Here is a 24,126-nt window from a genome sequence, read left to right as displayed (position 1 = left end):
TAAGTAAAATAAATGTCTCTTTAATAAATCAATGGCACATTGACACAACAAATATTCATTGACTCATACAATATGCAAGGCGTTCATTCAATTATCTCGTTGCTACATGAAAATAATCACCTCCTTTGATTTTCTTTTGCGGTTTGCTCACATCTGCATTATGTTCATTGACACATTCTGCCTTATATCACAATTCCTAGTTACTCTATTAGATTATATTTCTTTATTTATTCCTTCACGGATTCATTGAAAAAAATATTGAGCTTATATGATGTATCAGCTACTAGTTTATAAAAATAAAAAGATATGTTCCCTTCTTCTAAGGGAATCACATGGCTAATTTTTTTCTCTATACTACAGCCTCGCTACTCAGTGTGGTCCCAAGACAACAGCATCAGCAACACCTGGTACCTTGCAGAATTTAAAATTTTTAAAAAAATTGTGGTAAAATACACATAACATAAAATTTAACACTTTAACCACGTGTAAGTACACAATTCAGTGGCATTAAGTACATACACAATGTTGTGCAACCATCACCAGTACAGATCTTTTTCTTCATCCCAAAGTGAAACTCTGTACCCATTAAACAGTAATCTCTCATTCCCTCCTCCCCACAGTCCCTGGTAACCTCTATTCTACTTTCTGTCTTTATGAATTTGCCTATTTTAGGTATGTCAGATAAGTGGAATCATACAATATTTGTCCTTTTGTGTCAGGCTTATTTCATTTCGCAAAATGTTTTCAAGCTTCATCCATGTTATAACGTGTCAGAATTTCCTTCCTTTTTAAGGCTAATACTATTCCGTAGTTTATAAATATCACATTTTGTTCATTCATTCATCTGTTGATGGACATTTGGATTGTTTCAACCTTTCGGTGATTGTGAATAATGCTTCTGCGACCATTAGCGTACAAGCATCTGTTTGAGGTATTGCTTTCAATTCTTTTGGGTATATACCCAGAAGTGGAAATGCTGGAACATATGGAAATTCTACATTTCACTTTTTCAGGAACTGCCATACTGTTTTTCACAGCAGCTGTACTACTTTACACTCTGACTAGCAATACACAAGGGTTCCAATTTCTCCAGATCCTCACCAACACTTGACATTTTCTGGTTTATTGATAACAGTAATACTAATAGGTATGAAGCAGTATCTCACTGTGGTTTTGATTGGCATTTCCCTCATGACCAGTGATACTGGGCATCCTTTACTGTTTATTGGCCATTTGATGTCTTTACAGAAATGTCTATTCAAGTCAGTTGCCGATATTTAAATTTGTTGTTGTTGAGTTGTAGGAATTCCTTTTATATTCTAGATATTAAACCCTTATCAAATATAGGATTTGCAAATACTGTCTCCCATTCTGAGAGTATTTTTTCAGTCTCTTGATAGTTTCTTTCGATGCACAAAAGTTTTAAATTTTGATGAAGTCAAATTTATCTATTTTTTCTTTTGTTGTCCGGGCCTTTGGTGTCATAGCCAAGAAATCACTGCCAAATCAGTGTCATAAAGCTTTCTCCCTATGTTTTCTTCTAAATGTCTTTCCATTTATTTGTATCTTCTTTCATTTCTTACAGCAATTTTTTATAGTTTTCAGTGTATAAATCTTTCATTTCCTCGGCTAAGTTTATTCCTAAGTATTTTGATGCTATTGTAAATGGAATTGTTTTATTAATTTTCTTTCCTGATCATTGTTAGTGTATAGAAAAGCAACTGATTTTTTTTGGTTCAACATATAAGTGAGATCATGCGATATTTATTTTTCTGTGTCTAGCTTATTTCACTTAGCATAATGTCCTCCAGGATCATCCATGTTGTCAGAAATGGCATAATTTCTTTTTTTCTTTTAAGGCTGAATAATATTCCATTGTACATATATATCACATTTCCTTTATATATTTATTTTTCAACGAACACTTAGGTTGTTTCCATATCTTGGCTACCATGAATAATAAAAGGCAACTGATTTTTGTATGTTGATTTTGTATCCCGCAACTTTGCTGAATTCATTTATTATCTCTGATGGTTGTGTGTACGTGTGTGAGATATTTGGGTTCTCTACATATAAGATCTTGCCTGTGAACAGAAATAATTTTAATTATTCTTTTCCAATTTGGACGTCTTTTGTTGTTGTTGTTACTGCCTAACTGATCTGGCTAGAACTTCCCGTACTATGTTGAATACAAGGCGCGAAAGTGAGTATCCTAGTTTTCTTCCTGATCTTGGGAGAAAAGTTTTCAGTCTTTCACCATTGAGTATGATGTTAGCTGTGGGTTTTTCATAGATGGCCTTTATCATGTTGAGGAAGTTTCCTTCTATTCCTAGTTTGTTGAGTGTTTTTATCATGAAAAGGTGTTGAATTTTGTCATATGGTTTTTCTGCATCAATTGAGATGATTTCAAATTTTTTTCTTCATTCTATTAATATGGTGTAATAAATTGATTGCTTTGTATATGTTTATATATCCTTGCAATTTGGCAATAAATCCCATTTGGTCGAGACGTATAATCCTTTTAATATGCAATTGAATTTGGTTTCCGGTATTCTGTTGAGGAATTTTGCATAAATATTCATAAGGAATATTGGTCTGTAGTTTTCTTTTCTTGTAGTGTCTTCGTCTGGCTTCAGGATCATGGTAATACTGGCCTTACAGTATGAGTTATGAAATGTTACCTCTTCTTCAATATTTTCACAGAGCTTGGAAAGATTGGTGTTAATTCTTCTTTAAATGTTTGGTAGAATTCACCAGTGGAGCCATCTGGTCCAGAGGTTTTCTTTATTGGGAGGTTTTTGATTACTGATTCAATCTCCTTACTAGTTATAGATCTATTCAGATTTTCTATTTCTTCTTGATTCAGTCTTGGTAGATTGTGTGTTTCTAGGAATATTTCCATTTAATCTAGGCTATACAGTTTGTTGGCTATAATTGTTGATAGTATTTACTTATACTCCTTTTTATTTCTATAAAATTGGTAATAATGTTTCCTCTTTCATTTTTGATTTTAGCAATTTGAGTCTTCTCTCTTTTCTTCTTAGTCAACCTAGCTAAAGATTTGTCAACTTTGTTGATCTTTTCAAAGAGCCAACTTTTTGTTGCATTGATTTTCTCTATTGTTTTTACAGTCTCCATTTCATTTATCTCTGTTCTAACATTTATTATTTCCTTCCTTCTGCTAGCTTTGGGTTTAGTTTGGTTCTTTTTCTAGTTCCTTAAGGTGTAAACCTAGGTTGTTGATTTGATATCTTTCTTTTTTAGGTTGTTGATTTGATATCTTTCTTTTTTAATGTAAGTATGTATAGCTATAATTTTCTTTCTTAGTACTGCTTTTACTGTGTCCTGTAAGTTTTGGTATATTGTGTTTTCATTTGTTTTAGGATGTTTTCTAACTTCCTTTGTGATTTATTCTTTACCCATTGGTTTTTTAAGAGTGTGTTGTTTTATTTCCACAGGTCTGTGAATTTTCAAGTTTTCTTTCTGTTTTGATTTCTAGTTTCATTCTATTGGGATTGGAAAAGATAATTTGTATGATTTTAATCTTTTAAAATTTATTAAGACTCATTTTGTAGCTTAACATATGGTCTTTCCTGGAGAACATTCTATATGAACTTGAAAAATATATATATTCTGCTGTTGTTGGGTGGAGTGTTCTGTATATGTCTGTTAGGTCCAATTGGTCTATGGTGTTGATCAAGTCCTCTATTTCCTTATTGATCTTCTATCTGGTTGTTCTATCCATTATTGAAAGTGGGAACTGAAGTCTCCAACTATTATTGTAGAACTATTTCTGCCTTCAATTCCGTCAATATTTGCATCATATATTTAGAAGTTCTGATGTTTGGTGCACATGTTTTTAAATGTTATATCTTCTTGGTAAAATAACCATTTTATCAATATATAATGTCCTCTTTGTCTCTTGTAAAAGTTTTTGACTTGAATTCTAATTTGTCTGATATTACCATAACCATCCCAGCTCTCTTCTGATTACTGTTTGCATGGAATATCTTTTCCCATCCTTTCACTTTCAACTTGTTTATGTCTTTAGATTGAAAGTGAGCCTTTTATAGACAGCATATAGTTGCATCATGTTTTTTTTTCCAGCTTTATTGAGATACAATTGACATATAACATTGTATAAGGTATACAATGTAATGATTTGATAAATGTATATATTACAAAATGATTAGAACAATAACGTTAGTTAACACATTCGTCACCTCCCATAGTCACGCTTTGCGTATGTGTGTGTGGTGAGAACTTTTAAAATCTACTTTCTTAGCAACTTTCAAACACATAATACAGTACTGTCAACTATAGCCACCATGCTGCACATTACATCCCCAGAACTTATTCATTTTATTATTATTTTTTTAAAGATTTTATTTATTTTTTTCCCCCCAAAGCCCCAGTAGATAGTTGTATGTCATAGCTGCACATCCTTCTAGTTGCTGCATGTGGGACGCGGCCTCAGCATGGCCGGAGAAGCGGTGCGTGCCCGGGATCCGAACCCGGGCCGCCAGCAGCGAAGCGCGCGCACTTAACCGCTAAGCCACAGGGCCGGCCTTTATTCATTTTATAATTGGAAGTTTGAGCCCTTTGACCACCTTCACCCATTTCTCCCACCCCCCACTCCCTTCCCCTGGAAACCACCAATCTGTTCTCTGTTTCTATGAGTTGAGCTTTTTAAGATTCCACAAATCAGTGTGATCATACAGTATTTTTCTTTCTTTGTCTGACTTATTTTACTTAGCATAATGCCCTCAAGGTTCATCCATGTTCTTGCAAAGGTCACAGTTTCCTTATTTTATTTTTTTTTTTGTGAGGAAGATCGGCCCTGGCTAACACCTACCAATCCTCTTTTTTTTTTTTTTTTTGCTGAGGAAGACTGGCCCTGGGCTAACATCCATGCCCATCTTTCTCTACTTTATATGGGACGCCATCACAGCATGGGTCGACAAGCGGTGTGTCGGTGCGCACCTGGGATCCAAACCGGCGAACCCCGGGCCGCCGCAGCAGAGCACGCGCACTTAACTGCCTGCGCCACCGGGCCGGCCCCGGGTTTCCTTCTTTTTTACGACTGAATAACATTCCATTTTATATATATACACCACATTTTCTTTATCCCTCCATCCATCAATGAATACTTAGGTTATTTCTATGTATTGGCTATTGTAAATAATGCTGCAATGAACATGAGGGTGCAGATCTCTCTACTAGATACAGATTTCATTTCCTTCGGATATATATCCAGAAGTGGAATTGCTGTACCATATGGTATTTCTATTTTTAATTTTTTAAGGAAACTCCATACTGTTTTCCGTAGCAGCTGTACTGGATCATGTTTTTTTAAATCCATTCTAGAAGTGTAGAATTTTGGATCCCACCTTAGAACTACGGAATTGAATCTGCATTTTAACAAAATTTTCCAGGTGGCTTGTATGCATGTCAAATTTTGAGAAGCACAACTCTATAGCATCTAGCAAAAAGCCTTGGCAAATAGAGGCACTATTTTTCTAGAGGAAGTTTTATCTTTCTCTCTGCTAAATTCTTTCTCTGAAAATACAGTATAATGCTAACAATATGTTGTTCTTATCTAGTGTCCACAGCATGATTTTAAAGTATGATCAAAGGACCTCTGACATCAGAATCTCCTGGGGTGCATGTTAAAAGAACAGATTCCTAAGCCTTATTGAATGACAAGCTAAGGTAATGTGCTAAGAAATCTACATTTTTAACAAGCCCAAATGAGGATTTTTTTCATTTCTTCATTCTATAAATGCACATTCTCCCAGGTACTGCTCTAAGCATTGAATAGCCTAGAAGTCTCTGCTGTATATGGAGCTTACTCTATGACTCTCTCGTAGGGAGAGTCATGGTTTTAACAAAAGGCATACATTAAAAAAATGAGATAGTGGTAAGTTTTAGACATTGAACTAAAACAACGTAATGTGATGAAGAGTAAAGTGGTAGTTATACCGTCTAGTCAGGGAAAGCCTCTTCTAGAAGATAACGTTGAAGGTGACAGCTGAATTACAAGGACGGGGTTTCCATATAAAGATCAAGAAGAGTATTTTATGCAGAGGGAGTATGACTTATAGTGTGGAGAGGAAAAGTGCATTGAGACAAAGGGGCACAAGATGACAGAAAATTGTGGGACAGTGAGGAGGTCATCAGTATATGGGCAGATACAGGTTGGCCATGATGGCTGCCCCCTTGTTCCTTTGTATCACCCAAAGTTTTAAAAGGAAGATAAATTTGGTTTGAAACATGTCAAGTGTGAGATACCGATGAGATAATCAGGTAGTAATATCCAACAATAAGAAAGTAATGTAAGAATAGGACTCTGAACATCTTACTTGGCCTAAGTAAAATCTGTCAGTCAGAATTTTACCAATCCTTACTGATTGATAACTATGTAGAGGTTATCATAGCAAATATTATAGAGGATACAAGAAATATAAAAGTAGAAAGAAATATTTTATTTACAAGGGCTCTTGCTTTTAAAAAACTATTTCTGGGTTCATGTGTCAAGACGGAAATTCAGGGGCTGGCCCGGTGGCACAAGCAGTTAAGTGCGCGCGCTCTGCTGCAGCAGCCCGGGATTCGCTGGTTCGGATCCCAGGCATGCACCAATGCACCGCTTGTTAAGCCATGCTGTGGTGGCGTCCCATATAAAGTAGAGGAAGTGTGGGCATGGATATTAGCTCAGGGCCAATCTTCCTCAGCAAAAAGAGGAGGATTGGCATCATATGTTAGCTCAGTGCTGATCTTCCTCACACACACACAAAAAAAGATGGAAATTCATATGACAAAATACCACTGTGGGAAGAAATTTCTGAGTGGCACTTAATCTTCAGGCATGCTTCGTAAGAACAATCTGATGCATAGCTAAGATAGACTTGCTGGACGGAAAGCCTGGGATTTTTGATTAGATGAAGGAAGATATGAATTTTACAGAAGCTCCAAAAAACAATAAACTAAAAGTAGGAAGACCATTGTTGAGTACAAACAAATTTCACCAAAAATTTTTTGTTTCTTTCTTCTCCATAAAGCTGTTCTTTCTGAAATGGAGGAGTGTTTTTTATTCTTCACAAGCTCCAACTGTTTTCACATCCTCTAATAGTTATACTTTGACTTACTGTATTGCCTCAAATGCTGTTGCCTTCCTACTTCCACATGTCTAGCTGGATTGCAGAGTTGAGAATTACATTTAAGAGCTCTAAAAACATTATATATTTGATGTGATGGTTAATTTTATGTGTAAATTTGGATAGGCCATGGCACCCAGTTGTTTGATTAAACACCAGTCTAAATGTTGTTGTGAAGGTATTTTTTTAGATATGATTAACATTTAAACCAGTAGATTTTGAGTAAAGCAGATTATCCTTCTTAATGTAGGTGGGCCTCATCCAATCAGTTAAAGCCTTAAAAGAAAAGACTAAGGTCCTCTGAAGAGAAAAGAATTCTGCTTCCAGACTGCCTTCAGACTCAAGACATCAACTTCTTGCCAGAATTTCCAGCCTTCTAGCCTACCTCGAGGATTTAGGACTTGCCAGCCACCACACTCATGTGAGCCAATTTCTTAAAATCAATCTCTTTCTCTCTCTCTGAGAGAGAGAGAAAGAGATAGATATAGATACATATACAGATATATAGATATAGATAAAACCAATAGGATATATTCTATCGGTTCTGTTTCTCTGGAGAACTCTGACTAATAACACCCAACAAGACAGGAATTTATGTGATGAATAGTACATAGAGTGACTGTTCTAGCATCTGAAAAGAACATTATGACCTAAAGTGGTTTAGATGAGGAGGGCCCTGAGGTTAGTCCTTGGAGGATGGTTAAGATTTCAATAAGTGGAGATGTGGAGGAGGATGAACTACCTCACAATAGACGAATGAGACCAGTCTGGTTAGCACAGATAATTCATGCAGAAAGAGAGAAAGAGATAAGGTAGATAAGATTGTAGAAGGCACTGAACCAATTTAGGGCAACTATTATAATGTGTATATATTAAACATTATATATGTATAATATATATTATATTATTTTATATATTTATATTATGTTGAAGGTTACAGCTGATTTTTTTTATAGCCTGATGTCAAGAGCAGACTGGAAAGACTTGGGGAAAGACAAGATTCAGGTAGACCCATTATGGTCTACTTTGATAGCACTAAGAAAGTCATATTTGAGAGATGTTTTTAAGGGAAGGTTGACAGGATATAGATTCAGAGGACAAGAAAGAAAGAATAAAAAATAAAAGTTAAATGACTAAACTTCAGAAATTGGGAATAAAAGAGTAGCAAAGATGGAAATGGGGAAGTCAGGAGAGGGAGTTGGTTTTGGGGAAATGGTGACATTCAGTTTAAAAATGAAAGTTTGGGTTGATATTAGAATGTCCAAATGAACATATCTGGCATACAGATGGAAATGGGACACTGATCATTAGGAAAATTGCCAAGCTGGAGACATACTTGTAATGGTCATCTGCACAGAAGAAATAAGTAAAATTTTGAGAGTAAATTTGCTTTAATAATATGACAGTGTTATATAAAAGCACAGGCAAAGTGTTGCAGTATAGAGGTCAAGAGTTTTACTTCTAGAGCAGTGCTGTACAATAGAACTTTCTGCAAAAATAGAGATATTCTCTGTACTGTCCAATATGGAAGGCATTAGGCATGTGTCGCTATTGAGCACTTGCAGTGTGGCTAGTGAGGGAACTAAATTTCTAGTTTTACATAATTTAATTGATTTAAATTTAAATAGCCACAAGTGGCTAGTGGCTATCATATTGGAAAGCACATTTCTAGAGTCAAGCTGCCTAGACTCAAATTCTGAGTTCCCCACTTACTACACATATAACTTTGGGCAAGCCATTTAATCCTTACCATACAGCACTAAGCACAGTGTCTACAACTCAATAACACCAGTCTTCCTGGTATATATATACACAATGGAATATTATTCAGCCACGAAAAAGAAGGAAATCCTGCCATTTGTGACAACATGGATGGACCCTGAAGGCATTATGCTACGTGATATAAATCAGACTGAGAAAGACAAATACTATATGATCTCACTTACATGTGGAATCTGAAAAAGCCGAATTCATAGAAACAGTAGAATGGTTGTTTTCAGGGGCTGGGAGGTGGGGGAATTGGGGCGATATTGGTCAAAGGGTGCAAACTTGAATTTAGAAGATGAATAAGTTCTGAAAATCTAATGGACAGCATTGTGATTATATTCAACAATACTGTATTATATACTTCAAAGTTGCTAATAGACTAGATCTTAAATGTTTTCACCACAAAATAAAATTATAATTATGTGATGTGATGGAGGTGTTAGCTAATGCTACAGTGGTAATCATATTGTAATATATACATGTATCACATCAACATGTTGTACGCCTTAAACTTACACAATGTTATATCAACTATATCTCAATAAAATAAGATAAATTAGTTATCAAAATAAGAAATTTGAGAATTAAAAGAAGAGAATTAAAAGAAGAAGAGAATTTAGCTATATAGATTCAGGAAGGTTATTAAAAATAATTACTACATGATTCAAAAAATAGAGTACAATAGAAATAAAATGGTATTATTCTTTTAATATTTATAGAATTATTAGATACTAACATTCATCATAATACTAAACAATGTCACCATTATAAGATATATTTAATGTTTAACTTTTAAAATATTTTTGAGCCATGAGTTCCTTCAAGAAAGGTCCCATTTGGAATTCTTCACAACTTATGAGAAAGAATTAAGAGCAGAATATCAGTTTGCCACCTCAAATTTTCCTGAGGATGAAAAGCCCCAAAATCATATACAATTTTCAGACATAATAAAGAATATAAAAACTATGGAGAAGAGAAAAAATTATTGTGGGAAAATATCTTTGTCTTTCACTTATCCTACATAAATGTCTATTTAGTAAGACAGATATGCTGTGTAGGGACTGTAGGAGCTATTAGCAGCTGACAGAGTTTGGAAAATAATGGTTCTTCACTGTCATGTTAGACTTTTAAATTTTCACTACCATTTTCAATAAAAATTTTAGAGTTATTCTTTTACACTGGAAGTTCACTTTATGATTTGATATTCACCAAAATATCAATTTTATCACTCAACCTTTGGCATTGGTACAAAGTATATATATATTCATGTATATTCATATACATATATGAATGTATTCAAAACACCTCTAATATTATGGGAGCATAACATAGTAGAGAGTTAAAAAAAAAGTCTTTGTGAGAAAGTTTCTTTTAGTGACACCATGGTCTTGCTTTTGCTATATGGCCCACAGTGTCAACCAAATTCTCAGTAGGCTTGCTTACCACATTTCCCCTGAATTCTAACCCTTGTTCCTCTAAAATCCATGGGAATAATGTGGTCAGTTTACTTTGGTGTGAGCCTAAATGAACACTTTAAAGTGATTCTTTAAAGAAACCTATTAAAAATCCTCCCACTCTGGAAGTGTTCTGCCAAGACTAACTCAAAGTCACAAAAGATTTAGGGTTGGTTCCAAATTGGAACCTGTAAGAACTATATGGGCCTTTAACTCAGCAAAAATTCCATCTTTAACAGAATCTCAGACTATTAAACATAAGAATACAAAGTAATTTTCCAGACCCAAGAGCATCTGGGATAAAACCATGAAACTCTACAAAGGAATTCCCCAAGTGAAAGTCTTTCTTTTGAGTGAAATTAAAGGACCATAGTGATCTCTGGAGAAGAGACCAAGTCTTGGACAGGGCAGAAATCTGAGCATGACACGGAGTCAATTTGTGATCTGGGCCTACCTACAAAGTCCCTTCATGTTTACTTTGTTTCCTGATAAAGTAAGCAGTTATAATGGTGACTAATCATTTGTCCTTAGCTATCCATTCACATTCAGAAAAAATTTATTGCTTTACTCTTTATGTTAGCAATAGTTATAATAGCTCCCATATATTAGTAGTACTTGTTGCATGTGTGGGTGGCTGATTTCTTATATACCAAGACTATTCTGAGCATTACTCTACTATGCACTGTGAAAAATATTTTATGGAAGCTTCAGATAAATATTAGATACTATTATTATTACTATTATGTACATAATCTTATTTAACCATTGCTTTATTATCCCCATTTTTACAAGAGGCAATTGAGGCTTAGAAAAGTTAAATAACATTGTCAAGTTAACACAACTATTAAAGTGGCAGAGCCAGATTTGTCTATTCAAAACCTATGCTCCTAACCACTGTGCCATTCTACAAACTTGAAACCTATCATGAGCTCCAAAGTTTATAGAAGCATTCTGGGCCACACTATTTCCTTGGCTTCAAAAGGCAAAAGAAACTCTTACCCTCTCAGCAGCTTTGAGATTAATTTGTTTTCCACTAAGTCTGTGATCAAATGCTCATGGGGGCAGACTCAGACTGAACCTCATTTGTAAATTGGAACAATATCTTGTACCCTCTACTTCACATGCATATTGCAAGGATATAATGAAATGATGTGTATGAAAGAGCTCTGGAAACCATACAGCAATTTTTTTATAAATGTAAGGTATCAATAAATTGTACTGCCTCCACTTCTATCCTTACTCTTTGCTAGATAGTGGACTAAGTGCATTATATACAATTGCTCCTTTAATCCTCACCATAATTCTGTGAAGCAGCATTGTAATCCCATTTTAAAGGTGAGGAAATTGAGATTCAGAGTGTTTAACTTGCCCTGACTTGGTTGGTCAAGAAGTGACTGAGCTAGAGTTATTACCTATTTATGTCTGGATCTGATGAAGGAGTATTAATATATCTATATCTAGACAACTAGATCTATCTATAAATGTATACATAATATATACATGAAATTAATATTATCAGCCCAATGTTTAGAGAGAAGCCGCTACTAGGAGATACTTTAGGACCCAAAAGATGACAGCTGACTGCACACATGGCTCAACAATGAGTCTTTAGAAACAGGTAAAGTATGCCAGTGGTTTCTCTGTTTATTAAATTGTGATTCTTGCAACACCTGTGTCAGGATACAGAATGCCTGATAAAAATGCAGATTCTTGAGCTTCTCCTCAGATTATTGAGTGTGGTCCATGAATATACATTTTTAACAAGCTCTACAAGTGATTTTATTCAAATTAGAGTTTGAAATCCATTGCATAATGTAATGGGCACCCTGGCTCTATCCCTGGTTGTTTTTATACACAGAATACTTTTAAAGTTCCTCTTCTAAATGGAGGAAAAATAACTTCTCCAGGACAATATGTTTTTATTTCATAATGCAAATTATGAAAGAATACATTAATGTAGTTCTTGTGTATAAAATCTACCAGCCAGGCAGCCAGGCATTCATAAATGTATTTTGTCCACCAACAGGCCATCAACTCCATTCGCATTTAAACATCAATTAAAAGAAAATGTATAATTGGCCACAAGATTAATTTCCTCCAGGCAAGGAAGCACCATCAGTCACATGTGGGGGCCACTTGCTTGTTAATAGCTCCTTCTGTAAATAAATTACAAGATTAAACCACCGGATCTAAATGAACAATTAGGCAAGTTGTTAGAAGCAAAGCCTTTCCCTTTGAGCTTTATAAAGGTTTCTGAAATCATTTTTAATCCACAAGAGGAAAAATTACTTTTCCTTAGATGACTCACAGTATTTTATTCATATCAAAAATAGATTATAGAGACTTCTGTAGACCACTAATTCAACTTAATGGACTTTGATTATTACTAAGTTTTTCCTAAAGAATATGGAAGTGATTCATTCCAAAATAGCCTCCATGGAGCTGAATTTTCCTCTCTCTTGAAATCTTACTTAAAAAGAACAATGTATCTCAAGGAAACCTCTGAATGTTGTCAAAAAATACAAGGCAAGGCAAAGCAGGATAAGCAGGGTTAGAATTGGTTAGTTTGAATAACTTCAGTGGACTCTAGGGTGTAGGGGCTGTTTCTAGAAGTCTGGTACCTGACCTTGGGGTGATTAGGGCAGGGAGATAGTGGCTTGCTCAGCATGTGATAGCATAATGAAGGAGATGTTTGAGGGCATGGGCTCAGATTTCATATGGTTTGCATGTGAAAGGAGCACTCTAGATCTTTGCTATCTCTAGGAATTAGCTAACTCTAGGAAGGGTAGACCCTCCATGGTCAACAAGGCCCTAAGATGTCAAAGCATCAGAAAATAAAAAACATGATGAACACAGAGGAAGTTCTTGTGCTGTTGCTATAAAACAGGACGGATTCTTAATTCATACATTAGATGTACTTGCTTCAAGTACATCTTGAATGTACTTGTTGCTTCAAGTCTGGTAAAGACTAATTAGATGTTAAAATGATAAGAATAAATACTTTTCTTGATCTTAGCAAAGGGACAAAAATGATTATGGGGAAACGGAGAGGCTAGATAACCTTAGCCACAGGCATTCTCTGAGCCTGGCAATGTAGCATGTGTGGGTGGGTGGTTTCCTATATACTAACTCCATTCTGAGGTAATGTGTTAATGTCCTATCACTTCTCAAGGAGTTAAAGGGCACTTTTTAAAACAATAGCTTTAAATTCTTAATAGACTAAGTATTATAATGACATTTTTAATTTAGAGCAAGAAAAAAATTAAATTCTACAGCAACATTTGGCATCCAGGTTCTTCTGTTCTGAAATTCTGTGTGTGGCCAAAGAGAAGTAATAATTGTTTTTCTTCCTTGGAACAGCAAAGACTTGAATATCATGAGTTAAGGATAGAGGAGACCCGAGAAACCTATAAATCTGAGGAACTGCCACATCTCAACAGTTGCCACTATAGGCATGGAGGCAGGGGGTGAGTAAGATTCCATTGGTTTCTTGATGAAAGGATTACTTTCCCACATAGAGCTAATGCTGTCTAAAGAACGTCTGAAAAAAGCGGAACTGGATAAAGGTCCCAGCTTTGGAGTAGAAGTGATAAGAATGTAGACAAAAGGGACAGGAGGGAGGAGTCAAAAAATGCCTAGAAGGAAGGCTCTTTGAGCACAGCATTACCTCATTTTCCAAATGTCCCCCTCTGGTCAGAAAGGTGGTTTTCCTTTTACCTTCCTGGAACACCTATGACAGATTTTATGTTTCTTGGAAGTCTGGCTTCTAGTACCACAGAAACTTTTGTAGGTGATGAAAGGCCTCAACAGGAAGGGTAGCAATGGTATGGCACGAGTTCTTTTAGCACTGGTAGTCTGAAGAAGGTTATCTACCTGGTTTACACTTCAAATTTTATGTATTAAAAAAAAACAACAACAAAGTTGAATATCCCTGAGGGGCGTGCATTAGTTAGGATTCTTTAGGTTACAAGTGACAGAAATCCAATGTCAAATAGCTTAAGCAAACAACAAAGTATTGGAGATTTGCTGGCTTCAGGCACAGACAGACGCAGGGACTAGAATTATCTTTTCCAAGTCTCACCCTACCAGCAGATGTGGAACTCTGGTAGGCCATAGCACTTGTGTTTGGAAAGCCCAAGGTGCTCACCAGATCAGGATGATCTCTCCTGTAGGTTTTCTCGGGTGAGGACAAAGAGGCAGAATGCTGAAAGCTGACCAGAGAAGCAAAATGCTTAGTGGACACTGGGATCGTGAAATCAGGAAGCCCTAATTTTTCTTTTTAAGTTGTCTAATAAATATTGGCCACCTATCTATTGAGGACGTAGCAGAGAATAAACCAAGGAGAGTCTTTGCTTTCAAGTTGCTTCAAGTCTGGTAAAGACTAATTAGATGTTAAAATGATAAGAACAAATACTTTTCTTGATCTTAGCAAAGGGACAAAAATGATTACGGGGAAACGGAGAGGCTAGATAACCTTAGCCACAGGCATTCTCTGAGCCTGGCAATGACAGTGGGGGACAGGATAACATCTCTTGAACGAGTCTGTTGTTTCAATGAAATTTTCTATCTCTGAATGAACTTGACCTCTCCATTGTTATAAAACCTTGTGTCTACAAAAGTTAAAGGAAGCTCATCCATAGGAATCAATGTCATTAACTTACTGTTGTAATTTGATAACTCGATCAGCACTGCTAGACTCTGTGGAGAGCTTGGGATGGAGGGTGAAGGAGATTCAGGATCCAAAGACTGGCATGACAGAAGCACTCTTTTGTGAGAAATGTGATGGTTAATAGATGTGGCTACAGGACAAGAGATGCCCTCATTATACGATGTGTATCAGTAATGGGACTTTTCACAAGAATCTTAGGAATGCTTAAAATTATTTTTAAATGGCTTTGAGCCATAAAATTGTGATAGTCACCTCACTTCTCTATGCTTTGGCTTGCTTATCAGCAAAATAATTTCCTGATGTCACTAAAACCTTTGGGCTCCAAAATTTTGTGATTCCAGGGAGGCTTCAGGGATGCAAGGGAATGTGCATTAGTTTGTAGCCAGAAGATGTGGGTCAGAGAGTATTTTCTACCTGTTTGCTGCATCACTTTAGGCCAGTAGTTCTGAATAGGGGTGTTTTTGTCCCCCAGAGGACATTTGGCAATGTCTGGAAGCATTTTTGGTTGTTACAGTTGGGAGTGGTGGTGCATCTAGTGAGTAATATTGACAAATGTTGCCAAACATCAGGCAACACAGGACAGAGCCCTGCAACAAAAGTTATCCAGCTCAATAATATTTAGGTTTGGAAACCCTGATTTAGACAAATAACCTCAATCTTGGCTTCTGCATTTGTTGAATACTGTTTTTTGAGGATAGTAAATGGGACAGCTGTGAGGGCACACAGTAAATGATAAAGTGTGGCAACATTTGTGGTCATCAATCCAAGTGTCACCTTCACAACAACAACAGCAGAAAGGGAGGTCTGCAGGTGGGGCAGAGGTGGCTGGGACACAACAATGAGGGCAGACCACTGAAATGTTGCCATCTGGGAGGTGTTACAAAGTATAAAATATTGCTTCCTTGACACTCTTGTTACTATCTACTTTCCCCCCTTTATTTGTGGCCTCTGATGGAATTTCCTGGAAGGCACAGGGGACACTGACATCTCTGAGATCCTTCAAAGTTAGACAGACTTGAGTGTGAATCTTGCTTTACCATTTCTGTGTGACTTAACTTTTCTGGCACCCAGATTAAGATACATCTAATATTTCCTATTTCATAAGGCTATCCTGAGGCTTCAAAGAAATAGTACATGTTAAGGCCAGAGCCAGTGATCACAGAATAAATGGGTACCTTCATCATTGTTATTTTCTGCACTCAGTACTACATGGTCACTTTAAGCATCTTTCCTCTTTACTTTTCTGTCACCCATGTCTTTCTCCAGCTGAGCAAACTTTCATTATGACTTTCTTAGGAGCAAATCAGTACCTGTTATTCTTCTTTGGTTAAAATCAGCCAACTCAATTTATATTAGATTGATATACAAATAACAAAGTTTCAAATAGAGAGTTATATAAGCAATACAACAAAAATCCTCCCTGCCTTCACAAAAGGGGAAGTTATTAACTATAGGTTGCAGAATTTTGTTGCTAAAAAGGATCCTACAGCTCACGGATTCCCTGCCTAGTTTTACATCTCCTGAGGAGCTTTTAAAATACAAAATCTAGAACTCTGTCCCAGTTCTACTGAATCAGAATCTTTGGCATAAGCAGTATGCATTTTCTAAAAGCTCCCTTGGTTCTGAGATGTGTGGCCAGGTTTGGAGACCATTGATCAGAACTTGACTAGAATGCCACTCAATCCTGGAGCATTTTTAAAAAATACAGACAGCAGGGTTCCACATGAGACCTACTCGACAGAATCTCTGGGAAAGGATATAATAACATTTACAAAATATAATCATAGTCTTATTTGACGTTTACTGCAATCCTGTGCTTAGACTGGAGAGAATTATTACCTCCAATTTTTGGGTTGAGTCTTAGGACAGAGACCATCAGCGATTTGTTTACGGTCACAAAAGATACTACATTATTTGTTCAAAATATTTGCTGTCCTTTCCTACTATGCCCTTCTCTGGAGCCCTTCCCCATGAGAGGAGTATATTTATTGTTCTACTGACATCAGGCTTGGCCCTATAACTTGCTTTGACTGAAGAATGTAAGTGGAAAAGGCCTGTGAGAAACTTTTAAGAGTCATCTCATCAATCAGTTTGTTTTTTCCCTCTGCCACCAGACTGGCATGTCCCTATTTGTGGCTACCACTTCAGCCTGGATCACAGAATGAAGACTTGGAACAGAGCTGTAGCCAACATGCAATGGTCGTTAATATGAGCATAAAGCAGACCTCTGTTTAACCCTCTGAGATTTTGGGATGACTAACCTCCACTCCCTACTCCCTCTCCTAAAACAGATGGAAGAGTGAGAATTAGAACCCATGCCTTTCTGTTTCTATTATAATACTCAACAGGAGGAGAAGAGAGTTGCATCTGACTACGTGGAGAGGGGATTATTTGCTTCCATTGCTAGGGCTGAAACGGGGTGAAGGTGTGTTTTTGGTATACTCAACTGGAATTTAGAATAGGTATCTCAAATTTCTTCCAACCCAGAAATGCTACTATTCCTTGACATTCCTAAAGAAATATCAGTGACAATTGTCGCTACTTGGGCTAGTACAATTAATGGGGTTGTATAGTTGAGGCCTAGCTGTGGCATTAATCTGTGGGATTGACTGGGAAATAAACCACCATATATAACATTCCTTATATGGAAAAAAGTTTGCCAAGTTCCAAATAAAAGGCAAAAAAGATCAAGTTCTGAAACAAGCTCTTGCTTTATCTCAGGGTTCAGATAAAACTTAGAAGACTCAGGTGATGTTTATAAAAAACTACAAACATTTTGAAAGGGTGATTGTGATTCACATTCTGCCCACAGGGGGGCCACGCAACTCAGTACTTCACAATATTTTCTTGCGATAAATTTGTTTACATATTTATTCCTAGTGCTTTTTTCTCCCTCCACAAATCCAGGTTATCTTCACAATTTATAACTTGAGTTAAAGAGGTCATTTCTCAAGTTGTCTTTATAAAGATAATTTCAGTCTGCTCTAGTTCTTCTCACCCCTTCATAACTATTCAAATTCTGACGTCTGTGGTAGGTTAGGGTTCCTATTTCATTTTCAGAGATTTAAAGTAGTTTTACCAAACTCATTATTTTACAGCTTAAGCATCTGAAACCAAGACAGATGAGGTAATTTTATTCAGAATCAAAGTTAGTTGTTCATATTCCCAAATTTAAAAACCAAGATTTTGGTTTTCTAAAATATCAAATTGGAAACATGATGACAATTGTTTTTAGTAAAGTTTAAATAATAATAATAGCTATCATTTATTGACTACCTACTCCGGGCCAAAATTTTATGGTACATGATTCTATTTAATCCTCCCCGAAGCAGCCTGACAAGGAATATGTCATCTTCATTATTTGGGATGAGAAAATTGAGTCCCAGAGTTGTTAGTTTGTCATAACCACCACATGACTTTAATGGGAAGACCCAGCATTTGATCCCAAGTCCCTCAGAAGCCAAAGTCCACAAGCTCTCCTCTACACCACAATGCTTTTTTCCCATTTGGCTTTGGAATGAGTTTCTACTCTGGGTATCATATTTATCATCTCAAATTTCTTCCTAAATTACACACTTTATTTCCAAAATAAATATTTATGCACGTAAAACTCTATCTTAACAGGAAGCAGAGAACTCAAAATCACATAATGGCCATGAAAGCTTCTGGTGATCTTCCTACGGGAAAGGGAAGTTGTGGTTTGCAAGGAACACATGCAAGGACCCCTCACCAGCAGTTTGTGGGCCGCTGGACCACAGGAGGGTGGAGAAGGCACTGGGAAGGCAGAGCACATAGATCTGCATTTGAAATCCCTTCATAAGCAAGCATAATTGGAATAATTTGGGTTCATTATATAATCTACAACATTCTCTTTATAAATGCCTTGTCCAATTATTAAAAAGTCAGAAGAATCCATGCAACTTTCCAACCGCTAGATGTCACTGTTGGTTATGAAATGGACTTGCCCATTCTCAGGTGAACTCGAACGTTAATCAAGAGATTAAACATACGGCTCCTGACAAGGAACTTGTTTTCCTTGGAAGAGACAAGGCGAACCTATGTGAATAGTTACAGAATACCACAAGAGTGCGCATTCACTTGTGACTAGTTGCAAATACGAAGGGTAGAGGTAACAGGAGCTATAAGATCTGAGGGGGAGAAATAAATGCAAACGAGTGGCTGTAGAAGGTTCCACAGATGTGGGACTCTGGTGATGTTCTAATGGATGAGTAAACGATGGCCGAGGTAGGAAGAGAGCAAGATCATTCCAAGGAGAAGGAATGACATGAGCACAAGCACGGAGGTGGAAATAAATATAGAGTTCAGATGAAATGGAAGATTCATTTGGGGAAGAGTGGGAGGTGGTTGTGTAGGACACACATAGCATAGGACCAGAAATATCAAAGAGAAGCCTTGGAACTTACCCTCTCTCCTAAATTTGCCTCTAAAAGTTTTTGAGCAGAAGAATGTCATTGTAGGAAGATTAACTGTTTGTGTACGGGGTCAGGTACCAACGAAGAACCACAACTTATTTGATCTCTTGTAAACCATTATTTGAGTTTTCTTCTCTGTGTTAATTACTTTATTCCGGTCCTTTTGTCATTTTTCATGTTCCCTTCCCACCAAATCTTGATCTGGAAATAGCAGGGATATTCCTCCTCTTCCCCCAACTCCCCCTCCCCCCAACATAAAACTGGCACCTGTTTGCCTTCATACAGAGCAAGGGCTTCCACTTCTGGTCTGATTTTGCCCCAAAGACTTGCCTTCCTCTGGTTGACCATTTTAAAAATAATCTGAATTTATGCTCAGAGATGTTCAGCCCATCAGTTCCCCTTAAAACAACAACAAACAACAAAGCTAATGCTTTCACCTCAGTGAGAGAACGTCCACAAGCAAAGCCTCCTCTATTCCAGTTGTCCCGAACCAGGTGAGCCACTGTTTCAAGGGTTTTTCTCTTTTGCCCCAACTCCACCTAATAAAGTTCTGAAAGCATGAAACAAAAGCAACTTTCAGACTCCTAGTTCCTTTAATTAGGCGCCCTGAGGAGAGGGGGTCAGGGTGGAGAAGGTGGCTCTTCCTGAGCCCCACTGGGCAACCGGCCAGTCCTCATCCCTGTCTGGCAGCTGGATCTCGCTGGGGTCGAAGCAGTCGAATTCCACACTGGGAAGCCTCTGGCCTCTCGGTATTTCTCCAGCCTCTCAGCTTCCCGGCGAGCCCACTCCTGCATCCTGTGGTCAGGCAGATAAGCCACAAAGGAGCTGCCAAGGACCAAGACGATGAAGAAGCCAAAGACGACGACGACCTGCATGTTCCAGAAGTCCACAGCGGGCTCCTTGTCGTGACCACGGCAGCCTCAGCTCTTCTCACCGAGCTTGGCGTCCTCAACATCCGGGTCCTCCCGCCGGCGTACGGTTGTTTCCGGCGTCCGCTTTCCCGCCACAGCCGAGCGGATGATCTCAGCCGTGGAGGAGCTGGATATCTCCACAGCAGTGTGGAGGGTGGAAGGAGCTGGGAGAGGAGTTCAACGTAAGGAGAACATGTGTTGCTAAACAAGGTGGACCGCAGCGGTGGTGTCCGACTACCAAGCTATGGCAGACGACGTGTAGGGTCAACACAGAAACTACTGCGCTACTCTCACTTGGTTTTCCCTAGTTGAAAATTACACGATCCTGACCGGAATGAACTTAAAAATCTAGAGGTTTACAACTTGTTAATGGCTTCTTCTTGTTTTCAGGACAAAGGTCCTGCAGCGTTGCCTAGTCCCACACTTCTAGTCATCCTGTGTGCTGTGTGTTCTGTCCTTTCACTTCCTTAAGTTCATCACGCTCAGTCCTGTGAGGCCCCTGCTTATTTTGTTCTCTCTGACTGATCTCCCCCTCCACCCCTTTCCCCTTCTCACCCCTGACTGCGTGTTAACTCAGACTCATTCTTCAGCTTCAGCCCAACTGTCACTTCCTCAGAGAAGCCTTCCCCACGCATAGGTTAGTTTTTTTATAATATGCTTTCATAGGTGCTTTTCCTTCATAGCATTTTTTCCTTCTCAATTGTATCCCATATTTGTGTGACTATTTAATTAACCTCTGTTCCTCTGACTAAAATGCAAATTCAATGGTAATAAGGTCAGTGCCTGCATTTGCTCGCCATTGTTTCTCCTCTCATCGCTATGGGAGATAGTAAAAATCATGCTTCTCTACTCTGTTGTCTCTGATGATCCCATGGGTGGCTGGGTGGGGTGGGGGTGAGGTGTTAAGAAGCTAAAAATTCAAAGTTAAATTCTTCTAGATAAGAGAGCTCTAATCCTTTTAGCTTCATCCCAAGTTACCTTAAAAAAGGAACTTCACATTTCATTAACATGACATGCAATACTGAGCCACTTGCACTCTGGGTTCTTGTAGGACGTAGAAAGAATAGCGTCTTACAATCAGACTGTTACAATTAAATGGCATAGGGCTGTGATTGTTGTCTCCAGTAAGTGAGATGAAGCTAAAAGTGTTCAAGCCATTCTGAGAACGTTTCTACAAACAGTAAGACCTTTCCTGAAATAACTCTGCAAAATCATTAGGGATTCTTGGTCAAGACTTATAGATTACTGCCTAGAGAAATAGAGACATCTATGGCAGCTTGGAACAAATGGCTTGAAATGGTCTTTCAATTGCAAGAATGAAATTCAAGCATTTGGACACAATTTTTAGCTAAGTCTTTGTTGCAGACAGTTCCTGAATGTGTTGTTTGCCATGTGGCCAAGATAATACAACTAACATTTTGTGCAGTGATGACAGAAGATCCCTGTGCCCAGCCTATTGTGTGGGTAAGTCATGTTGATGCCTTGTGAATGACTTCAATTCTTTTCTTGGCTTTAGGCCGGTAACTCCCTCCTAGGAAGCAGTGAGTCAGTTAATGATCTCATGTGGTTAATAGTGTGATGAGATCAGGAAAGACAGCGTTGTTAGGGGAGATGGCTATTTGTATTTTATATTGTTCTTTCATGTTTAGAGTTGTGTCAGATTGTATATTTAAAAAATGATCACAACCATATTTCCAGTTCCACAAGCTCTTCTGAAACCCTGCCATACCCCCCTCAAGGGTTGAGTGCTTTGCTCCTCTCTTTGAAATTGGGTGGCATTTTGTGACTGTCTTGACAAAGAGAATGTGGTGGAAGTGATACTGCATGAGTTACAAGGCTAGATCAAAAAATGTGGTATGGCTTCCACCTGGTTTACTCTCTCTCAGGATGCTCACCCTTACAACCCAGCTACCATGTTGTGAGGAAGCTCAAGCCACAGGGACAGGCCAGGAGTAGGTTTATCAGCCCACAGACCCAGCTAAGGTCTCAGCCTACTGCGATTATCAACTCACATGTGAGTGTGCCTTCAGTTGATTCTAGCCCAGCCTTGGAGCTCTCCCAGATAATGCCAGGCAGAGCAGAGATGAGGTGTCCCCACAAAGCCCTGTCCAAACTGCAGGTTCATAAGCAAAATAACTGCTGTTTTAAGACACTGAGTTTTCTGGTGGCTTGTTACACAGCAGTAGATAACTGGAGAAATAGTCCTAACCAGGGAGCAAACCATTCTATTTCAGCTTGCCTCTGTGCTTTTGTTGATATTATTTCTTGGGACTGAAATACCCTTTCTTTATCTCCTTTCCCATTCCTTTCACGTGTATAACCTTTGTGCTTATCCTTCTTGAATCAACTCAGGTGTTAATCTCTTTAGGATGTCTTCCATAATCCTTAGACAAATGCCTCTCCTATGTGTGTGAATCTCAAGTCCTAGTCACGTGGGTTATCAGGATCCATTTATCTGATGTCTACACCAGACATACACCAGTTCTCTAAACTCTTAATCATGTGCAGTTGGTGATTCATCTTTGTATTATTCATCTTTGTATCATTAATCTTTGTACACCCAGGTACTAACATAGTGCCTGGCTCCACCATCTACTACCTGTGTGAACTTAGCTAAGTTAATAAATGTATCCAAGACTCCTTTTCCTTATCTGTGAGAGGAGATAAAAGCTTCAACTCATAGTGTTTTTTTGATGATGAGAGGATAAAATCGTCTAAGGTGCTGGCACATAGTAAATGCTACATAAATGTAGCTATTACATTTATTAGAGTAACCTCAAAATAGGAGGAAACAACCAGTATTCCAGAAAGCATATCCAACAAATAATATTTTGAGATACATTAGTCAGAGTTCTTGACCCCTGCTCCTCCACTCGGCAGCTTGGAACCCATTACCTTTCCCCCACAATATAATTTTCTTTATACACTGCCTGCAGAGGGAGGGCAAATGTAGATTAGAAAGGGGACCTCAGTTGGATTGATGAATGGATGATTTTAAAACCTTTAGCAGAAGCAAAAGTCTTGAAAGCCAAGTACTTGAGACAGATAAGTTTCTTTAAAATTCAAAAGCTTGGCTTTGGGTATCAGAAACCAAAGTCCTGAAGATAAAGAGGCATGGAGTTTATGCCAAAATCAATGGAATGTATGATGAGGTAAGAGTGAGAGAGACCCAAATCCTTCCCTGTATCCCCTCACTCCCACCTCCCAAACAGAAGGGAATTGGTGCCTGATATCCCAGGGTTCCAAGGTGTAACCGGGGAGACTGAAAGCCTTTTAGAAGTCCTTTGGTTCTCATGGGGCTGGAATAGCAGACCAGCCATGGCACGGTGAATAGCCTGAGCTAATAGCTCTGAGGACCTTTTTATAGAGTCCTGTGTGCCCCAGAGGTGAGAGAAAGGATCCTGATGGAGGTGCTGAGTGTTGAAAGAGATCTAATGGACTTGAAGGAACCTGGGGAAAAACTAGGAAGACATGGAGTGTGTGTGTGTGTGTGTGTGTGTGTGTGTGTGTGTGTGTGTGTGGTAGGGACAATGGCTAGAGGCCGTTATCATCAGTGCCTGCAAGGCCATGACAATAAGCACCTGTTGAAGAGATTTATAGCTCAGCTGACACTAGACACTGTAATAGTCACATTTATTTTTGGTATGATTAGTGTAAATTCCAGGTGTGGGTGATTAATTTGAATACAACCTATTTAGGCAGAGAGTTCTTTTTTCTTCAATTACTCCCCCCTTTAGA

At 38.0% G+C, this 24,126-nt stretch overlaps 1 pseudogene; it reads right to left on the bottom strand.

Annotated features, from left to right (window-relative positions):
• Positions 1–19,749: 19,749 nt before the first annotated feature.
• Positions 19,750–23,683, bottom strand: LOC131399852 (NADH dehydrogenase [ubiquinone] 1 beta subcomplex subunit 11, mitochondrial-like; annotated as a pseudogene).
• Between the last annotated feature and the right edge of the window lie 443 nt (positions 23,684–24,126).

Source organism: Diceros bicornis, chromosome 3 (genome assembly GCF_020826845.1).
Source record: "Diceros bicornis minor isolate mBicDic1 chromosome 3, mDicBic1.mat.cur, whole genome shotgun sequence".
Lineage (NCBI taxonomy): Eukaryota > Metazoa > Chordata > Mammalia > Perissodactyla > Rhinocerotidae > Diceros > Diceros bicornis.
Note: the sequence above shows the minus strand (reverse complement) of the source record. Positions and strands in the feature narration are given on the sequence as shown.